This window comes from Littorina saxatilis, linkage group LG8 (genome assembly GCF_037325665.1).
Source record: "Littorina saxatilis isolate snail1 linkage group LG8, US_GU_Lsax_2.0, whole genome shotgun sequence".
Taxonomy (NCBI): Eukaryota; Metazoa; Mollusca; class Gastropoda; order Littorinimorpha; family Littorinidae; genus Littorina; species Littorina saxatilis.
The window spans coordinates 5,158,545-5,172,171 of NC_090252.1; the positions used below are offsets into that span (position 1 = coordinate 5,158,545).

The 13,627-nt window shown below is 41.2% G+C and overlaps 2 protein-coding genes and 1 long non-coding RNA gene across 4 annotated transcripts in view; 2 read left to right on the forward strand and 1 right to left on the reverse strand.

Annotated features, from left to right (window-relative positions):
- LOC138972614 (galactoside alpha-(1,2)-fucosyltransferase 2-like) overlaps window positions 1-13,627 on the forward strand; it is a 162,790-nt gene that overhangs the window by 142,648 nt on the left and 6,515 nt on the right. The window lies entirely within an intron of this gene.
- Window positions 1-13,627, forward strand: part of LOC138972612 (uncharacterized) — a 198,220-nt gene that overhangs the window by 19,451 nt on the left and 165,142 nt on the right. The window lies entirely within an intron of this gene.
- Window positions 1,681-6,275, reverse strand: LOC138972618 (uncharacterized). Its single transcript, XR_011457680.1, has 3 exons — window positions 5,350-6,275; window positions 3,979-4,069; window positions 1,681-3,010 (listed from the first exon to the last, which is right to left on the reverse strand). It is a non-coding gene; the product is annotated as an uncharacterized lncRNA (long non-coding RNA).

A 13,627-nucleotide genomic window follows, 5' to 3' on the forward strand; every position in this document is an offset into this window, starting at 1 on the left:
TCAGTGCTGTGCACAGCATATCTTATTCTTAAGAACAGAACAGCATAACATGTGTTAGATCAAAAACGTGTGTCGGTGACCGAAAGAGTACTTAGAACACTGTATGATACTCAACACCTTTGTAGTAATGACTGAAGCACGTACCTGATGCAATTTCACGACATGGTTTGCCATGAGAAAAAAAACCACAAGCGAGCTTTTCAGAGAAGCAACACATCACTTTGCAGACTTCTGAGGCTGTAGAGCTGGATTTGGCATAAGCCTGTAGCCTAATCTTCGGTCCCTCAGATCTTGTGAACACTGTTTGTGTTGTGTGCGGTGCCTTTTCCTGTGAGGACACATAATTACAGTGTTTTAGTTGCACATTTAGCAGAAATTCAGCATGAAAACCAAAAAACACAGTTGACAAAAGTGCAAACACCCCCCCCCCCCCCCCGCCCCATCGCTTCCTCAATTTACCTTGCAAACACCTTCTAATTTATAAGCATGGGTGCAAAAGTTCTTACAAATTCAGATGTAGAAATGAATAATTACACAAAATGTATCCTGTCAATAGGAATGTAATGGGGTGGGTGAAGTGATAATAACTCCTGTGTTTTTGGGCCCGTTGTCTTCAAATTTGGAATGACAATTTGTGTATCTAATTGTGTAGACCCAGGTGTGCATTATGTCAAACTTTTATGAAAATATAACGGTTCTATTAGCAGATATATTCAGTTGAAGTGAGCAGGTGGTCTAATTTTAGCACGTTAAACGTCATGTAAATTAACGAATATTAGCCATTTCAGAAAGAATGGAAACTTATTCGTGACAAAACCCATCATTTTGATGTGCACAAAGTCGGTATTTACGCCACATACAAAAACAAGTATTTGTGATTTTAATTAATCAGTTAGATCCCATATCCAATAGCCTACCCTGATTTACACAAAAAAACACTAGAAATGTCAACATATTTATGAGGCTGTATCTTAAAAACGCAACGATCGATTTCTCTGATTTTAACACATTTGTTTTGTCAGACTTTAAACATAAATATCGGCGATTTTTAACGGTTGTTTCGTAAACTTCCACTCGTGCAAAAAACACGAGTGTACGTGGGAGTTTCAGCACCCGAACGCAGAAGAAGAAGAAGAAGAACTGTTGTTTAATCGGTGTCAGATGTCTTTAAGACAGGGTTTCCACTTTAGCATACACAAGCCAGGGTGTGATATAAAGGCAAAAGTGGTTTTCAAAAAAAAAGTACAGGTTACTTATATTGTCTGGTGTAAGTTAAACACGAAACCAGCACAACATAGTAGCAGAGTGTTAATAGATGTAGTTTGAAGAAATATGGAGCCTCGGAGGACAAAATAAACAAGAACAAATACCACCACACCATTTACTTTTTTTTTAATTTCAAAGTTCTAAAAGAAGATTTATTTTTTAAACTGAGCTTGATCAAAGAAACTACAATGGGAAGAAGGATAACTTCCTCATTGGGCATGCTTAGAAATGAGAATGGCTAAATACGAGTTATTCCCCTTTTCTACATGCTGACCAGGTTGTCTCCTGCTTTGTCATGACTAGTACAGTCGATCTTTCTCATGCTGTGACTTGCTTTATTTTCACATTTTCGGTATTTAAAACAGCAAACACACACACACACACACACACACACATACACTGAAGAAGTTTCCATTCTGATTCGGTTATTTTATTTGGTGCTATATGTTTGCTTCACATTGTTTCTTCTTTTACATTGCTAAACACATCCATAATGCATGCATGGCTCATTCGAAAGAGGGCAACTGAATAACTGATGCCCAATAGCAATAAATACTGAACAACTGAACAATAAATAGCAATAAATGATGACAGCGCCAAGTTTTTAAGTACAAAGTGAAATCATGTGACTGGACAAAGGCACAATTACAAAATACAAATAAAAAAATCGAGGCTCATTTTAAATTAAGTTCTCAGCTCATGGGGAAGCATAAGGTGACCCTAGAAACCGAAATTAGGAGACCTCCCGCCCCCAGGGCAGACTACAAAAAAAAAAAAAGGGGGGGGGGGGGGGGGCTAATTTGTGAAAAAGTATAAAAGGAATCGAAAACTGTATGTATTTAGTTAATACCCCAAAAATTGTATAGTATATACAATGTCAGACCCTAAAGAAAGTTTGTTAGTCTTTGCTTAGGCAAAACAAAGCAAAATAGCCTGTTTACGGTATCCCGACCAACCCTATTTTTCTAGACCAACCCTAGACTTTTTTTTTTGGCATTTGGAAAAAAAGAAAAAGAAAACAAAATCAATTTTGTTCCTGTTTTTTTGCAAAATAATTTAAAAAGATGGTTATAAATTTTTTTTAAGAAAAGCCGACCTACCGACCCTCTTTTTGTGTGCCTATGTTACTGTAAACAGACTAAAAGGTACATCAGAAACAACACACCAGGGAGGGTCCAAAATTGTATCAAAATATAGATGGTAGGGAATTCAAAATAAAAAAGACAATAGACAAAACATGTACTTCGGCTCATAGAGCCTTCTTTAATTTTTGACTCATTAAGTCCATGCTCCGAGAGTCCTTTTTTTAATTTTGAATTGCCTACCATCTATTTTTTTATACAATTTTGGACCCTCTTTGTACGGAGAGAGTTGGCAATTGTTAATCACATTCTCTCATCTCATTGACTCTCCTTCAGCTCCTTGGTAACATGCGTTCCCGTCTCTGCCAGGATTGGACACAGCAGCAGATAACCGGTAAATATGTAACAGGCATAAATGGCAAAATAGCTCGCCTCGCCTGATAATATATGAGACAACTGTTCTACTACAAAGTCTTTCTTGGGAGGCTTGGCTAATTTACTCGCTCGTTTTACACGGGGTTCCATCGTTTTCTTTTCTAATCGGAAAACCTTGCTCCTCAGTTTGTTGACCTTCTGCCAAAGTTCCGCTTCACGAGGGGATGGGGAAGATGACGACTTTGATGCTTTACATCCTATGTCCTCCAGGATCGCCTGAATGTCATCTAAAAAAGAAAACACACATAAAATAACATAACCATAACAAGTTACAACCTGGAAGAAATTAAAACACGTGTAATTAAATCACAAAATGAAAATAAACAATAGCGTAGGAAGGCAGGCCAGAAATGAAGTGTATTAGCAACTATGGATACGATGTGGAACAATGATGGAATTGACCTTGTTTGGTACTGAATGGGTGAGGCCATTAGAACTGTACCCACGGATATATAAGCTTCATATTGATTGATTGATTGATTGATTGATTAGGACAACAGTACCAGGTAAACTCCTCACACACCATGCCTCTTTCTTTCTTTCTTTATTTGGTGTTTAACGTCGTTTTCAACCACGAAGCTTATATCGCGACGGGGAAAGGGGGGGGGGGGGGAGATGGGAATAGAGCCACTTAATTGTTTCTTGTTACACCATGCCTCTAACAGGATATGTTTCCCATCTTTACGTGTTGGAACTACAGGTACAATTTCATCCATCCATGCATCCGCCCTATACAGCTTCTTCTTCTTCTTCTGCGCTCGTGGGCTGAAACTCCCACGTGCACTCATTTTTTTTGCACAAGTGGAATTTTACGTGTATGATCGTTTTTACCCCGCCATTTAGGCAGCCATACGCCGCTTTCGGAGGAAGCGTGCGGGGTATTTTTGTGTTTCTAAAACCCACCGAACTCTGACATGGATTACAAGATCTTGTGCTTGCGTGTACACACCAAGGGGGATAAGTCACTAGCAGGTCTGCACATAAGTTGACCTGGGAGATCGGAAACATCTCCACACTTAACCCACCAGGCGGCCGCGACCGGGATTCGAACCCTCGACCTTCCGAGTTAATAGACCGACGTCTTACCACCCCGCCACAGCGCCCGTCACCCTATACAGCAATTATCAACTATGTAATGGATGGGTTTAAACATTTTTTGATGTCAGGGTGTTCTTCATGGTTAAAAATCTCTTACCTGGTTGAACAATTTGTGCATCAGGCGACAGGTCGGTGCTGGCTTCATTTGTAGCTACCCTTTGCGATGGTGGCTTCCTCCCACTAGCAACCTGCAAATGCACAGCTCTTTAACTGACAAACTCACAACCAACACCCAGTCACAATGAAACAATTCTCCCAATTTCATGGCATTGGTCTCAGGCCACACAAAAAAGTGTATGTTTCTCGTAAGGCAAAACAAAAAATAATCTGTTTACAGTATCCGGACCGACCCTATTTTTTTTCCCACCGGCCCTAGACTTTTTTGGGGGCATTAAAAAATGAAATTAAAATATTCAGATGGCTAAAATACAAAAATAAAAAGCCGACCTACCGACGCTATTTTTGGGGGGCCTATGTTACCTTAAACAGACTTTTTTTGTGGCCTAACATGACTAAAGGTGGAGATTTTTTTTCTAAACTTTTTTTTTTAAACCATCTTTTTAACTTATTTTGTTTGTTTGTTTGTTTGTTTATTTGTTGCTTAACGTCCAGCCGACTACGCAGAGCCATATCAGGACGAGGAAGGGGGGGATGAAGGGGGCCACTTGTCAAGCGATTCCTGTTTACAAATGCACTAACCCATTACTTGTGTCCCAGCAGGCTTTAGTAAAACTAAATTAATACCTACTGGAAGATTACCAGTTTCCAGTATGTTAAAATAGGCTTAACCTATCTACTGCTGGACTTACATCAGAACACTAACAGATTAAACTATACATGAATCGCGAGACAAGCGGCAAGAGAAGAGATTTTTGGAAAAAATACAGGTGAATGAGCAAGAAGGCAGAAAAAAGAAAAGAATTCATGAAGAAAAAGAGAGCATGACAGGAAAGAGGAACCAAAAATCTACCTAACAGCAAACTAGAAAGCTCCTGCGGTTCCAAAAACAGGAGGGGCCTTTAATTTCATAACCGCAGTGCCCCACTGCGGGAAACTTATTTTGTTGAAAAACAGGAAAACAATTGATTTTCGAATACCCCTTTTATTTTTGAAAATGCAAAATAAAAGTCTAGGGTCGTCGGGAAAACATAGGTAGGGTCAGGTGACCAGAAACATACAACTTTTTTGTTGTTGACGCCGACCCTATACTTTTTTTGCCATTTGGGGCTGTTTTTTGGCAAAATAAGTTCATCATAATCATCATAATCAAGACGTCGATCCAAAATAAGTAACTTTTTTTTGTTGGCCTTATCATTTTTTTGCGCTAAATGCAAACAGGCATTATTTGATGGGAACAATGCTGTTTTTTTTCAATTCTTACATCAGCCTCAAACTTGTCATTACTCAACCTGCATTTAATAGTGTGCTTCATTGGTTTGCAAAAACCTAAAACCAATAAATAAATAACCTTCGGTGGTGAATTGGGCACTGCAAACAATGTCGGGACAGCATTCCACACAAGTGATCCTCTCTGCAGGATTGTTTTACTGGTTGGCCTCAAAGTGATCAGTACAAAGCTTGAGACCTTGAACATCAGCTGGCTGCAGCTTTTCAAAGTCCTCTCGCCTTGTGAATTGCATCCATATTCTGCACCTAGTTTGACAATAAAAACAACAATGTTATTGTTAAACTAAGCAAAAAGGAAAGACAAAAAATAAATCAGATCTTCAGTCTAAATCTAACGCTCTGCCTGAACGCAAAACGGATGAGTGATGTACCTTTGTACTGTAGTTTTCCCGTAAGCAAGGTTTGATAAAGATTTCGGCAAATATGCCCACGGGTAGTTTGTCATCAAGTGTAAACTGTTGTTTTGTACTGACTGCTGACTCACACTCACAGTCGTAAGTACAGTGTACACAGGCACAGGTACACACGCAGACACACGCGTACATAGTACAGCTAGTACAGAAATCTCAGAATGAACCGATCCATGCTATGTTTGTAATATTTCATTTGCATATTAGTTCTATAAATACTGTAGTATCATAGCAGACAAAAATGCCCAGAGACAGTTGGCTTATAAATCTGAGTGAGTTGACTCGAGCCATTGCATTCTCATTCTGAAGAAGGTAAACCTGATGAAATAATCGCTGCACAACCCACCTTTTTTCTTCTTTAGGGAACTTGTGGAAAGTTTTCCCGAAGCAGCTCTGTTTGTAACGGGCGTTCTTGCAACAAAAAGCCGAGCACAATATTTACCACCACCTCGCACGCGATCGGTACCTACGCGATCCGCCATTTTGTTTTCGCCGTCAGCATGTGACTAGGGACGATAACCCACAAACACTTTTTCGCATTTTCTTCGCAAGTTCCACGTCTTCCTTATGTACAGTGTTTGGCTTGATTTACAAAACCTGACTGGTGATACAAAGCTTAAAATCCAATATATGTCAGCAAACATAAAAACAACTAAAATATTAGTTTTAATTTAAAATCTGGCTGTTCTAAATTCAAAATACAGTAAAAAAGCAACTTGCTCATGTTATAGTAAAAAAACCAACCTCATATTATGTTAAACTGCAAAAAAAATGTGTGTGAACAGGGATTGTTACTCAGGTTATATCCGGACAAACACAAAACACGAAAAGTAACAAAATGTGTGGTATATCCGGACATTTTGCTAAATTGTAAAAATGTAAGCAAATTCAATTATCTATATGTATTAAACATTATTTCAAGCCTACATAGTTATTTTGGAGTGGATTTGAAGACGTGTTTTATTTCGACGTCGAATTAAAACAATGTGTCGAAGTAAAGCGCAAATTTTCGCGCGGGAGTCGAGTTATCCCACCATAAACACACACACACACACACACACACACACACACACACACACACACACACACACACACACGCACGCACGCACGCACGCACGCACGCACGCACGCACGCACACACACACACACACACACACACACACACACACACACACACAATTATGAGTGGAGCAGCGGGGAGATGAAGGTTTGCATGAATGAAATTAACGGCGGATGTTAATTCCATCCCTGGGCACGTGGTGCTGAGGGATAAGATGAGGTGGGACTCCCTGAGTTTGCGCTCGAAAAATCTAATGACATTATTGCTACACTGAGCACAACATGTTAAGGATATGTTTTAGTTGTTTTGCCCAGATGTTAAACAGAATTGTTTGTGTCAGAAACATACGTGTATTTTGAAGATCTACTTTTTTTCTGCTCAAAAATGCGTAATTTGGATTTGAGCAATATGTGGGTAGGACGTCACAGGTTATTGACGACGCCTACCCTGAAAAATAACGTTTGTTGATGACAGGATTCACTTTTAACCGTCGAACCGGTGACTTAACGATATTTTACATTGTTTACACCATTTGGTGTGTTACCTAACAGGTCATACACATTTTCTTGTAATCCGCCGCGCAGTCAGACTGATCTAGTAAGTGAAAGAAAACGACCACAATCCTGAAAAAACTGTTAGAAATCCTGGCTTTTGATGGTGTGTTTGCTGGGTAGCTGCAGTTGAAATGCAATAAATCTAAAACTACACATAGCAGCCTCTCCAAATTTCACAGAACGATATGACAAAGACCCTCCTTCTCACCCTCATCCAGTTCTTAAATCAAACAGATCCCGAGAATGGACGTTGTAACGGTTTTCCGTTTACATTGTAAAAACCTAGGTAACGTTCGAGAAACAAATATCACATGCACGCAACTTTGTATATTTTGCAAGAAATCAACTGAGAATTCTAGTCCTGAGGAGAACAATTGTTTTACTACCAAGAACAGCCATGTGTTTCGACACTAATTTGTCTAATTAGTGGTGGAGACCAAGTCAAATAAGACACAATGGTTTATGGTCACACGGGTCCGACCAAGTGATTCGTAAACTAAACTTGGCCAAAAAATTATTGCAACAAATTTCAAACCCAAATTAAAGCATTAATCCCCGTGTCATTTCATTAAAACTTTATATGCAAGAGAAGGCCGTTCACTTAACCTTCAGGATCATCATTTGGATTAAATATTTCTTTTACAGGGATCACGTGACCGCCGCTCAAGTAAGGGTACCGGTACCGTCAAAATCGACCAGACAAAAACGGAAGAGCCGAATACAAAATCGACAAAAAATCACAATAGGCAAAACTTTGCAACTTTGACATACGACCAAGTGATATGATGCACAAAGGTCACTCAAAGTCAGTGGGTCCGACCAAGTCAAAGAAAACGCAATGGTTTATGGTCATACGGGTCCGTCCAAGTGATATGATGCACAAAGGTCACTCAAAGTCGGTGGGTTCGATCAAGTCAAAATAAAACACAATGGTTACCATCAGTGTTCACGAGGAGAACTGAATTACCATGTAATATAGTCCATTGTGGAGTTCAAAATAGATACCGGTAAGCACATGAGGCAGACGAACAATAACCTTAAAATAAGTTCACTCCAGAAATTAAACTTGCAATTTTCACGAAGGAAGACAATTTAGTCACTAGGAATTACGCACGGCCAAGGTACGAACAGACACACATTCATGATGAACTGCTCTTTCGTAAACACTCATACATAGACACACACAAACACACACACGCACACACATACACGCACACACACCCACAATTAACATAACGCTTGTGCCCTCAGTAAGGACATCAGCATGGGAAGGAGAGCGGGACCATTGAATGACGGATGGGGAGGAGTGGGGTAATAATCTCTTCTGTGTGGAGACTGGGCAATGGGGTAACCAGCAGAGATCGGCCAATCAGGCTGATTGCGGTCGGACTGGAGACGGTCACGTGGATTGGAAGAGCCCCGCTGTGGCGATGGCTGGAGGCGGTTGACCTGATTGGGGCGAGCGGACCAGGTAGAGTGGTTACCGGGGAGGAGATGGTCACGTAGGTAGGGAGGGTTGACCTGAATGGGGCGAGAAGACCAGGCAGAGTGGTTGCTGGGGAGGAGATGGTCACGTGGGTTGGGAGGGTTGACCTGGTTGGGGTGAGAGGACCAGGCCGAGCGGTCTCTGGGAGGACCGGCTGACCGGCCAGGCGAGTCTGTACTGCCCAGCGGGACACTTGTTGGGGTGGGGAGTAGAGGGTTACCACGCTTGGGACGGAGAGAGAGAGAGAGAGAGAGAGAGAGAGAGAGAGAGAGAGAGAGAGAGAGAGAGAGAGAGAGAGAGGAACACACAGAGAGAGGAACACAGAGACACAGAGAGAGAGAGAGAGAGAGAATTGAATTGAACTTTATTTTACAAGGATTTAGAGAGAGAGAGAGAGAGAGAGAGAGAGAGAGAGAGAGAGAGAGAGAGAGAGAGAGAGAGAGAGAGAGAGAGAGGGGCGGGGGGCAGAGAGAGAGACAGTCAGAGAGCGAGCGAGTGTGCAAGAGAGAGAGAGATAGACACACACACACACACACACACACACACACACACACACACACACTGAAACAGACACACACACGCACACACATACACAGACATACATATACACACACAAACCAGAAGGAGGGGGAGCGAGAGAAAAAATGAGAAAGAGAGTCGTCAGTAAGTAGTGGTATTGACACGTAGCGATAATGACACGTAGCGCTAAAAGATGTAGTGCTGTCGACACGTAGTGATAATGAACGAATGATAGTGACTCATAGACAAATTATTTGTAGCACTAATCAACGTAGCGCTAGCGGCACGTAGCACAGATGACACGTAGGACAAATGACACGTAGCACAAATGACACGTAGCGCTAGCGATACGCACCCCTTGCATCGACTTGTTTTACATTTTGTCGACAGCTGCATTTCACAAAGCCTTGCCCGCCTGATGCTGACTGTTCTATCACGGCTGACCGCAACGACACAGCCTTGTCAAGAGAGACATCTTCTTCGGTTAGCAATCTCTGCGGACATAAATCAAACTGGTTTCGAGAATATCCGCCATGTAAGATACCAGCCTTAACCGCAATCGTGTAGATGTGTGTTTCCATGTCCCTGTGTACAATCACACCAAGTATATTTCTTGGATCTCTTCTGCTACGATCCACTAGAGGCACGGGCACAGCGACATTATCACCAACTTCTCCGAGTGACAGTGAGATAGAGACAGACAAACAGAAAGGCAGCCAGAGCAAAAATGAGAACAAGAACAAGAAAAAGAACAATTCTTTATTTAACGAGGGTAATAGAGTAAGCAGTGATCTGCTTTTTGACTCACATGCGAAGCAAAAGTGAGTCTATGTACTCACCCGAGTCGTCCGTCCGTCCGTCCCGGCGTCCGTCCCGGCGTCCGTCCCGGCGTCCGTCCGGAAAACTTTAACGTTGGATTTTCTTGGACACTATTAAGTCTATCAACACCTGATGTGGCCTGATGGTGTATGGTTACAAGATCTCAAAAAACATGTGCGGCAACTTGACCTCACTTCAAGTTCAAGGTCACAGGGGCCGTAATTGTTGTCTAAAAAACAGCTATTTTTCACATTTTCGCATTTTCTCTGAAGTTTTTGAGATTTAATACCTCACCTATATATGATATATAGGTCAAAGTAAGCCCCATCTTTTGATACCAGTTTGGTTTACCTTGCTTCAAGGTCAAGGTCACAGGAGCTCTTCAAAGTTGGATTGTATACATATTTTGAAGTGACCTTGACCCTGAACTATGGAAGATAACTGTTTCAAACTTAAAAATCATGTGGGGCACATGTTATGCTTTCATCATGAGACACATTTGGTCACATATGATCAAGGTCAAGGTCACTTTGACCCTTATGAAATGTGACCAAAATAAGGTAGTGAACCACTAAAAGTTACCATATCTCATGGTAGAAAGAGCCAATAAGCACCATTGTACTTCCTATGTCTTGAATTAACAGCTTTGTGTTGCATGACCTTGACCTTGGGTCAAGGTCACATGTATTTTGGTAGGAAAAATGTGTAAAGCAGTTCTTAGTGTATGATGTCATTGCTAGGTTTAGTTATTTGACCTTGACCCTGAAGGTCAAGGTCATGTAAAGGTCAAGCATGTGAGTCGTATGGGCTTTGCCCTTCTTGTTTACATCTGGCCCTCGCCCCAAAGAGGGACTAGTCTAAAATTGCTAAAGAATAAGCAAGTAAAGACAAGAGGCGAAGCCTTCAAGGCTCACGTAGGAAATCGACAAACAGTAACACAAACTCAATCACTCCGTCACACACACACACACACACACACACACACAGAAAGAGCATAGGTGAAACTGTGCAAGAAAGCGAGACACTAGATCTAGATCTGTCTGTCTGCATGTAGCCTACTTACAAGGACACGACTGCCAACTAGTCTCGGCGCGCTCAAAATAATAATGACCGAGACTGTCAGTACTTCCTTCGCGTGACGTCTAACCCTCTTACGTCATAATGTGACGTCAATGTAATGTGACGTCTTCAAATGTTAGAGTTTCTACCACAGACATACACACGCACAGACGCACGCACGCACGCACGCACGCACAGACAGACAAAGTTACGATCGCATAGGCTACACTTACGTGAGCCAAAAACTACTGCTACATGATTATAATAAAATGAGAGAGAGAGAGAGAGAGAGAGAGAGAGAGAGAGAGAGAGAGAGAGAGAGAGAGAGAGAGAGAGAGAGAGAGAGAGAGAGAGAGACATACAGAGAGACCGACAGAGAAAGATAATCTCACTTCGCCAGGTTATAATATTCCTGTCGATTTTTGGTTGCGTTGTTCACGGCTGCAGTCTTGACATCTTCCACAATCTTGTTATATTCCGACTTTGGGATTAAACAATATGTTTTATTTTCCTCACGTTGTCTGAAAAATTATGTGGTGAACTTCATTTCAACATCTGCATTGGCTGCTATCCTGTTGGGCTGCCTATCAGCAAAATGAACCAAACACGGACTGAACTGCAAACGCTTATGGTCTGTCAGACTTGGTAGTTCAGGTGTGAGCTGGTTTTACTTGAGTTTTCGTGATCCCAACACCACAAACTTCTTATGATTTCTTTTCACTTTCCTTTCATGTGGCTGGCGAGGGGGCTTGGTGGTGTGTCGGACCCAAATATTGAAGATGTTCGTTTCAAATCATGCTGAAATCTTCTCCTTTTTTCCCTTCTAACAATAAATCTATCAAAATCACAATGTAAAATAAAGAAAACGGACTTCTTTTTTTTAAAGAGTTTTACAAATTTACTGAAACGTTTTTCACTGTTCAGTAAATTTGTGAACAAAATGGCATGCTCATTTGTGACCCTCCACCACGAAATGAGTCGCATTTCACCTCGCGCGGTTCTGCGCTAGGCTTAATATAAGTCCGGGGAGTGTCTGGTAACAGTGTGAGGGTCACCTTAGTCACAGGCTTATAACTCAAACAGTTTTCGCTCTTTTCTAAAACAGTTTTCAACACTGGATAGAGCATAAAAAACTCTTTAGGAAAATGTAAAAATATGAAAATCATGCAAAGGTGACATGCGACTCATTCCGTGGTGGAGGGTCACATTTCAGGAAATTCGCAAATTTCCTAGAATTGTTAGGACATTTGTGAAATCCCTGAGTGAAACAGGAAATTCACAAATTTACTGAAATGTTCAGGGATTTCGCAAATTTCCTAGTTTCGAGAATTTACTGTAACATATACATTGTATTTAGTCAAGACCCAGCGGATGAATATCAAGGGACTCACGAGCCTCTGGTGAGTGAGTCCCTTTGATATTCCCGCTGTGTCTTGACTGAAATACAAGCCATATATACAAAATCACGAGTGTTGTAAACAGTACATCCCATGAAGATCTAAAAGACAACGTGTGACGGAAACATCAAGCTTTTTTTTAATTTATGTTTTTAATTTTTTTTATTCTCTTTTTGTTATTTTTTTTTAAACATTACAGGACATCACCTTAAACAAAGGGACAGAACCATACAACAGAAAACCACTTGAACTATTACAACATACATGGGGTGGGAGGATGGGTGGGGGAGGGGGGATGTTCAGGGCTTGGTGGTCGCAGTATCAAAAGGATTAAAGAAAGAAAAAACCTGAGGGTTACATTAAAACATGCATATACCGGCGCCAATCCTTGTAAAATTAATCTACTGTATTATTCACAACTGCGTTATACTTTTCAAAAATAAATCTTTGCTTAAAATTTCTACTAAATGTCTGAAAATGAGGGGTCTTTTTGTTCATTTTGGAAATATATACGCGGTGTTTGGCACAGATTACTAACACATCAAAAGATTCTCGTCTATGCAGAAAGCCTACCACAAAAATGTGGTTTTCTCTTTTGCATAGAAGTTTGAGAAGTTTTATGCCAAGAGACTGCCTGATGAGAGCTTCTCAGCTCGAAACCGGTAGCAGTCTTGGCAAAACAAAAACGGACCTTTTCAGGTTCAGCACTCTATGAGAATGCCCTTAAATGCACTTCGGTGACTTCTCAATCCTTTGAGGTTGTAGAACTCTCCTCGGGGTATTCTTGTTCAGTGTTGCAATCGGCTCCGAAAGGGTTTGATTCTCCAGTAGGCTGTCTGTGAAGAGTTCTTTCTAGATCTAATTCTTACCCCCCCCCCCCCCACCTCTTCCATTACCTCTACTGTGCTCCCTGCTTTCAAAATTCCACGTTGGAATGTAGGCGGCGGAGACACACACAGAGTAAAGGATGACCTCCCTTGCTCATGACGTAATTTCTCTGCATTCTCGCTCTTGACGTCATTCTATATATTATAT